The sequence below is a fragment of the Salvia miltiorrhiza genome, chromosome 3 (assembly GCF_028751815.1).
Source record: "Salvia miltiorrhiza cultivar Shanhuang (shh) chromosome 3, IMPLAD_Smil_shh, whole genome shotgun sequence".
In the NCBI taxonomy this organism is placed as follows: Eukaryota; Viridiplantae; Streptophyta; class Magnoliopsida; order Lamiales; family Lamiaceae; genus Salvia; species Salvia miltiorrhiza.
Window position 1 is genome coordinate 56,508,911 of NC_080389.1, and position 8,100 is coordinate 56,517,010.

At 37.4% G+C, this 8,100-nt stretch overlaps 1 long non-coding RNA gene across 1 annotated transcript; it reads right to left on the bottom strand.

The window, feature by feature from the left end:
- Positions 1 to 4,217: 4,217 nt before the first annotated feature.
- LOC131014610 (uncharacterized) lies at positions 4,218 to 7,636 on the bottom strand. The gene is made up of 3 exons (XR_009098270.1): positions 6,967 to 7,636; positions 5,047 to 5,113; positions 4,218 to 4,443 (listed from the first exon to the last, which is right to left on the bottom strand). It is a non-coding gene; the product is annotated as an uncharacterized LOC131014610 (long non-coding RNA).
- Positions 7,637 to 8,100: the final 464 nt, after the last annotated feature.

Below are 8,100 nucleotides of genomic sequence, written 5' to 3' on the forward strand. Positions count from 1 at the left end.
TTGATCAAACAAGTCATCTATCCTCGGCAAAGGATATTTGTTCTTGAGTGTCAATTTATTCAGCTCTCGATAATCTATGCACATTCTCAACGTGTCATCCTTCTTTTTGACAAAAAGGACTGGTGCTCCCCACGGGGATACACTACGTCTAATAAAACCTAACTCGAGCAATTCTTGTAGCTGAATCTTCAGCTCTTGTAGCTCCTTAGGCGCCATTCTATAGGGTGCCTTCGACACTAGTGCTGATCCAGGTTCTAGGTCGATAGTGAACTCCAACTGTCTTGTTGGTGGCAATCCTGGTAAGACCTCGGGAAATACATCTCTATATTCCCTTACCACTACTACATCCTCAAAGTTTTTACTTGATTCTCCTTCATCATTCAAGTAAACTAGGTAAGCTTGTGCTCCTTTCTTCTTTACCAATTTCGACGCCTGAAGTGCCGAAACGATTGGAACTCTCTTCTTTCTATCAATGCCGTGAAAACATGTTTGTTCCTTCCCAGGTGGTTGGAAAGTTATCTGTCTCTTCTTACAATCAATCGGGGCAAAGTTCTCTGCTAACCAGTCCATCCTTAGAATAATGTCTACGTTCCACATAGGCATTAAGTGCAAGGTTCTTATTTTCATCTTTAGTGATCCTAACTCAAGCTCTAAGTTAGAAATCATGTGAGAAACTGTAGTAGCTCTTCCTACAGGAGTGATTACTCTCAACTCGGGACTAGCTTGTTTTTGGTTCGAGTTTGAAGGTAACATGCTTCAACCAATTAAAGAATGCGAGGCTCCTGTATTAAACAGGATTCTAACTGGTGCATCCAATAACTTGCCCATACTACCTTAAAGTCCTGCCTTAAACCGGCACTTAAAACTCAGACATCTCTTCATCAGTATCCATCTTCTGATGAGCGAACGTGTTAGCTCACAGAATTCTCGATTATACTCTACAACCGATTTCTTTCCTTGCATCAAACTTCGATAATCAGCCTCTCGCTGCTTACTGTACTCCTCTGTACATACTTCTCAAGAGTAGTCTTCAATTGTTCTCAAGTGTAGTTTGCCAGTTGCTCAGGTGTTAAAGTCCTCTGACGTGCCTCTCACTAGTCTTATACATCAAAAGAATCTACTAGGATAACTCAAAAGTTGTAAGGGTTCAACCCTAGAATGACATCAAAACAAATTGTTCAAGAGACTCAAATGAATGACCAGAGGGTAGAATGAAGTAACTACCAGGTCGAACAAAAATGACCTAGAGTAAGAACCCATCTGGCTTTTCAACCGAAAGTTGAAACACATGGGTTTATAAACCCAAAACACGTCTACTGAGATTTGGATCATGCGGACTGGCCAGGTCCAACATAATCACTCCCCAGTCACACGGGATATACTATCCCGAACTTGGAAATTCTGTGTCTTCTAAACCCTCAACATACTATACATAACAAAACTTAAGTTCACACCAGCAAGCTAAAAGCTTAAACTCAGGGTCCTATGTTCTAGACTCTTGTTTCGAAAGTTCAATATTTTTCGACTCTCCTCTCATGTTGCGGTGGTGGTGGCGGAGTATTATCCCGCCTATCCTTCACATCACACTCTTGATGACATCTTTGAGGCATTTTTGAAATCACAAAAGGAAAACTCAACTCGACCAACGCTCTAAGCATCCTCGAAACTCAAGTTCAATTTACTAACTCAACTTTAAGGAAACCCTCACGGTCACTTTAACATTCATCTGTAAGGCAATAAGCACTCACGAAATGCTAACAAAAAGACCACTCTGGTCAACCTAATATATCCATCAGTAGAATGCCTCTTTTTAGAGGACTTACATAAAGGGGTTATATAAACCCTACAAAAACCATAGTATCTATCGTAATGTCCCTTCTAAACCGACACCCATTAATAGTACTATGTCTCGGTCTGGACCTCTTACAGTAATTGCTACCAGTTAACTCATCTAGTTGCTACTTTGGCACACTAGGAACATCCATCTATTTAACATCAGTAGGGTACTATATTCGCATGCTTATCTATCAGCATGTCAAAAGCTCAAGTATCAGTATCTCCTAAGTAAGTTATATACATCGCAATGTAATTGAAACTAATCAAAAACAAAGGTGTACTGCTCATACTCTCAAGATCATCCTTAGCTCTAGCCTACATCGGATTCCCTTCTCATCCTCATCAACTCTAGCCCTCCTCGGCTACTTCTCATCCTTTCAACCCTAGCCTTCCTTGGCTCTTTCTCATCCTTTCATAGTTTATGAACATGTGTTTGAAAATCTGCTAGGGTATCTCTGTACCACATACTGTACGCCTCGTCCTCGTATCTGATCTTCCCTGAGTTCGATCTTAGGGATGGCAATCGGGTACGATGGGTGTGGATAGTGACTATCCATACCCATACCCACGAACTAAATGGATAGTGGTTGCTACCCCACGAAACTATCCATGGATATCAAATGGTATCCAAACCCACTACCCGCGGATACCCACTACCCGTCGGGTATCCGCGAAACCCGCTATCCGACGGGTATCCGTCACCCACTATCCGACGGATACCCGTTATCCGCCGGATACCCACTATCCGCCGGATACCTACTATCCGCTGGATACCCACGAAGGGAAGAAATGGGGAGCTGCTGAAGGTTGAGCGGCTGTGTCAGTTAGAAGAAATGTTTTGCCAAACGAGAATTAGGGCATAGGAAACAGAATAATAGTATTAGAGCTTGGGCCTTCCTTCAATTTTTATTTGGGCCTATTTTCAAATATAATATGCTAGCCCATAACCTTAAAATATATATTCAAGGCCCATATTTTATGATTTTTTTTGTGGATATTTGACGGGTAATTGACGGATAATTAGCGGGTATTTTTGGCGGGTAAACGGGTTTCGCGGGTATGGATAGTAAGTATCCAAACCCATACCCACGAACTAAATGGATAGTGAATTGCAGCCACGAAACTATCCGTGGATATCAAATGGTATCCAAACCCTACCCTAATGGGTGCGGGTTTTCGCGGATACCCGCTACCCGCGGGTAGATTGCCATCCCTATTCGATCTCACAACAGTCCTGGCCAACCTATAAGGAGAACTTAAAGATGACTCTAGGAACTAACTCTACTTGGCTCCAGCAACAGAAATAAACAAAACATAACTTAGCAAAACTCCTACTAAGTAGTACTGTTATCTTAAAACTCAAGCTCAAAATATCTAAATTCTCATCTCGTCCCATCTTTACTCAGTAGGGAATCTCTCTAAACAATGATATTAGATCCCTTAATCTAAATCATCGTGACTCAGTAAGACAACTCAACAATTCTCTCTCAAAGCCATCTCCAAAGACTATGGCTCATGATACCTCCTGAAGTACCATTAAGGTTGCGTGAGCAAAACTCGCGTCACAAAACAACTCAACATATCGTACAATATCTCATTGCAGCATGCTAATAACTCATCATTAATCATGCTATTATACTCAAGCTCATAACTCAAACTCATAACTCAAACCAACAAGTACTTAAAGCAATTGCTAATTCTCTCAAGCTTTAGCTCTAAGTTCTCATTTCATCCTTCTACTTAGTAAAAAAAATCTCTCTTAACAATGACATTAGATTCCTTCATCTAAATCATCGTGACTTATCACAACTGCTCAAACAATTCTCATCACAAAACATCTCAAATACATCACATCATAACTCATAATTATGCATCCTCAATCATATAACATCATATGATATAAACGCTCTCATGATTCATCATGTAACATCAACATATGCTCTTACAACATAATAACTCATTATTAATCATGTTGTCATCCTCAAACTCAAACTATGCACCTTTAAAGTGTAACATCATAACTCATCATATAACCTCAACATCATGCTCTTCAAAATTTAACGTCAAATAAACTTTGAAATTTTACATACCTCGTTGAGCCTGGTGTGATGGTGCGCTGAGCTCACGGTTGTTAATAACTATTAGTCTAGTGACTCATTCTAGACTAAACTCAAGACTTCTAATTCAGAGCTTTCCTTCGCTCTGATACCACTCTGTCACAGCCCGCCCTAACTATGGATAGTTAGGCCGAGTGATCCACGACTAGGGATGGGGTTAAAGAAGAAGGGGAAGAAAAGGGGCGTCATTTATAGCCGTAAAACTTACTCATCTTAATAAAACTCGTCATTTTTATTCATTAATACTCAATTGAAAACAGTCTATGAAAGACAGCATAAAACTTAATTAATATCATTAATCAAGTTATACATCGTATGAAACCATTCTCTTAAGACTCAAAGTATGACATAACATACTATAACATCAACAACATCTTGCAGCGGAAAGTAGCTAGACATATGTATGAAGACATATTCTAGACAGGTTAACTATTTATTAACAACCCTGGAGACTCCGCTCACTGCAGCACCATCATCACATCAGCTCAACCTGCACATTTAGAAAACATATGCAGGGCTGAGTACAAAAGCACTCAGTGGGCACGTATGCCTAGGTATAAAAATACATGCTTCAAAACTATAAATTGTCATGCCATCATAAACAGTACAGCAAGGGAGTTTTTCGCTAAAAAGGCCCAAGCTTACTAAGTTCATTTGTGATTCTTAAAGTTCGTCTGATCAGACTAAGTTCTTTTGTAATCTATCATATCTGAAACTGTGTGCCGGAGAGGTGGCCACCTCTCACGGTCACTTGACCGGCCAACCCGCTAGATGACTCACGGTCACTGGTGTACACTAGCCCTGGCAGGATAGCTATCAACTGCTCAGGACTCGAATTCGATTGCATCATTGGCAAAGCCAAAGCAGATAGATATCATACTAAAATTTAAACATTTTATGGCAAGACAATACTTGAAATAACTTTAACTCAAAGATTTTGTCATGAAATAACTTGCTCAAAGGTAGCATTAAACTCGTTTGATAGATATATAAAACTGAAATTAACAGTTAAATCATCTCATGCATTCATTCGTATAAGAGGCCTACGACAAGCAGGGGATCTCTATATACGTATAGTAAAAGTAATGCCCACCTCGTTGTGTCTCTGTATCAATGAGTAACGTCACTCTCTCCCTCAAGTCGTTACTTCCCAAAAGGACCTTCATCGTTATGAAGAATTGGTGAGAAGTTATAAAAGAAACCTCGATTGATAATCTAATCTCTTTTATGAAACATTAGTATCTCTAATGTTCATCTCTCTTGATTGTTAATCAATATAACAATTATTATCTCTCGTCATTACTCATTAATTATAACATCCTTATGTTATAATTAGCAGCGCTTCAATTAAAAGAAATATTTAACACATCGAAAAGTCCACTTTCTTAGCAGATCTATTCGCTCTCTTCTCGTCTAATTAACCGATTAGAAAGTTAAACTTTCCATTAGGCATGTATTTGAGTCACGGGTCAACAAGAATTGACTATGCTCAAATTCTAATTTCACTAAAAATTTCGGCATGACCTATTCATATATAATGTCAGCCACGAGATTTCAACGCGTGAATCTCACTACGTGAACTCGTCTCTCGACTCAAAACTTAACATCTTGACATCTTTTCAACGCAAACCAAACAATTCAAAATCATCAAAACTCTTTATCAGTAAACTATCATTTATACTCGACACCAATTGTTCGAGTGTCAGATACCAACATTTATGTGCGTTAATAATAACTCTCACAACTCACACCATTTAGTCATATCGTATCATCCATCAAAACAAATATAATCAAGTTGTTTTCTAGAAAGTTTTGCTGTTTTTGTGTCATCTTTAAAAATTCATAACAACCAACTCAATCATCATAAACTCTCATACCAATTGATCTCAAAAACTTCATGAAGTGTAGTTCACTCTAAAAATGGTAGTTAACCAAAAAGGTTAAAGGTTTTTGGAGATATTGCTCTTTTAGTGCAGGCTGTCAAAGATTGACAGTTTCTGCCAATTTTGTTTAGGCCATTAGAAACCAAGGCAAACCTTAATAAAATTCCATCAAATTTAATCATCCAAAACTAAAGGTATCCTTGAAGATTTGGTTAAAATTTCACAAGAGAAAACGTTCATATGATCTGCCAAATAAACAATGAAACTCATACACTTTTACTGTTGGACAAATATGACAGCAGAACAGGGCATTTTTGAAATAATAAACTGCTCTGTTTCAGAGGTCATAAAAATCGAAATCTTATGTTTTTAGAAAAGTATTGAAGTCTAGTTTCGTTTAAAAAAAACGGTGATGCAAAATCCTTCATGGATTAATAGATATAAACGTTTTTGTGAAGTCTACCAATAGTTGACAGATTCTGTTAAGGATTTTTCAAAATATCTTTAAAATAGCAAACATCATCCAAAAGACATGAAATTTTGCAGCAACGAAATACACATATCATATATAAACATACTAAAATTTCAGAGCCATCAAGCAATGAAAACTCATCGAAACATAAGCTTGAAACTGCTGTAAAATTTTGACAGAATTCCAGTTTTAATTTCGTTCAACAATTATCATCCATAAATTGTAAATCAATTAGCATGCTCATGTGATATCGTAGAACACATATACGCAATAATATTCATTATGCAACGTCTCAAACTTCACGAATTTAAATAATCATACTCTAAAAATTTATACAATTTTCGTGCTTGGAAAAATACGAATTTAATATATATCGATTCTAGCATACCCCTAAGCACAAATATCAAGTCAAAACGATCAAACAAAAATCGAAAGACAAGCTAATATGTGAAAAACGGGGCTGCCCTCATGGGTTTCATAGCTACGGTTCGTTCCGTTCTTACTCCCTTCATTAAACATGCTCAACATCTACCCAAGAACAACATACTAAAATTTCACGACGATCCGACGTCGTTTCAAAATAAAGTCGAGAATCGACATTTTTCGACGTCGACGAAAATCGAAAAGAAAACCATCAAAACGTAGGTAGAGATCTTACCTACTTAGATACGTGATCGAAAAGATGATCGGTGCTCGTCTCGGTGCTCAAATCGGAGCTTGAAACCTCCGTCCAAGCTAAAAATGGTGTTTGGCGTGATAAGTAGGTGTTTTGGGTGTTGTGTGTGTGAGAGAGCAAAGATGATTGGAGTGTGTTGGCTGAATTCAGCCGTGAGTGAGGTAGATAAAGGGGTGTTGGGTGGTTTGGGGGGTGGTTTTGGTGGGGTAGCCTTAGATATTTAAGATATTAACCCGTTAGTCGTTAAATATCCCGTTTCGTCTCGTTTTAACGACTAATTACCCACATTCTTCGTTACTCACCCTCTTAACTCCTACTCACTTTCATTACACTCGTAATTCTATATAAATATAGAAAACGCAAGCTCGTTCTCGAAATTCTGATAAACGAGCTCGGTTCGTTTATCGAGAAATCCCGATTTACTATTCACTCGTCGTCCAAAAATAAAAACTTTCATTATTGGACTCGTATCGAAAAATTAAGAATATTTCTCGACGACGTGCACGTAAGATTTTGAAAGTCGACAAAAAGACGAAATAGCAGTATTTTACTATTCATCGTCAAAAAGTCAAAATTTTCAAAAACGTCTTAACGGACTCAGATCTCACTTCCGAGTTCACCGTTCTCATTCAAATAATTATCTCGAATTATTCGAATACTCAAACTCAATTTCGGATATAAAATCTCACATCATCCAAACATCATCAAAAGAACATCTCAACATCTTTTTTTAAAAAAAAGAAAAGAAAACTTCATAACTCATCATCTATGTACAAAGTAATCAAACAAGGGATCTATACCCTAATTACTCAAACTTAAGCAATTAAACACGTCATCAAAAGCCCGGGTATTACAATACCATAATTGTGTTTTGAGCAATATCTCGTCTTGAGTTTGATCAAATGTGAAATTATTATTTCAATCATAACTCTAATTGTCAGCTCTCTAGAAAACATAACTTTAAACAATTTAGATATTTCATTTATATATGTAATTTTTTTCGTCCAAGCCTCATATAGTAATTTTGCTACCCATTATCGACTCACATAGTAATACATGTTAATTCATTAAACCAATTTAAAAGTTATTACAATCTACACAATTGCAAATATAACT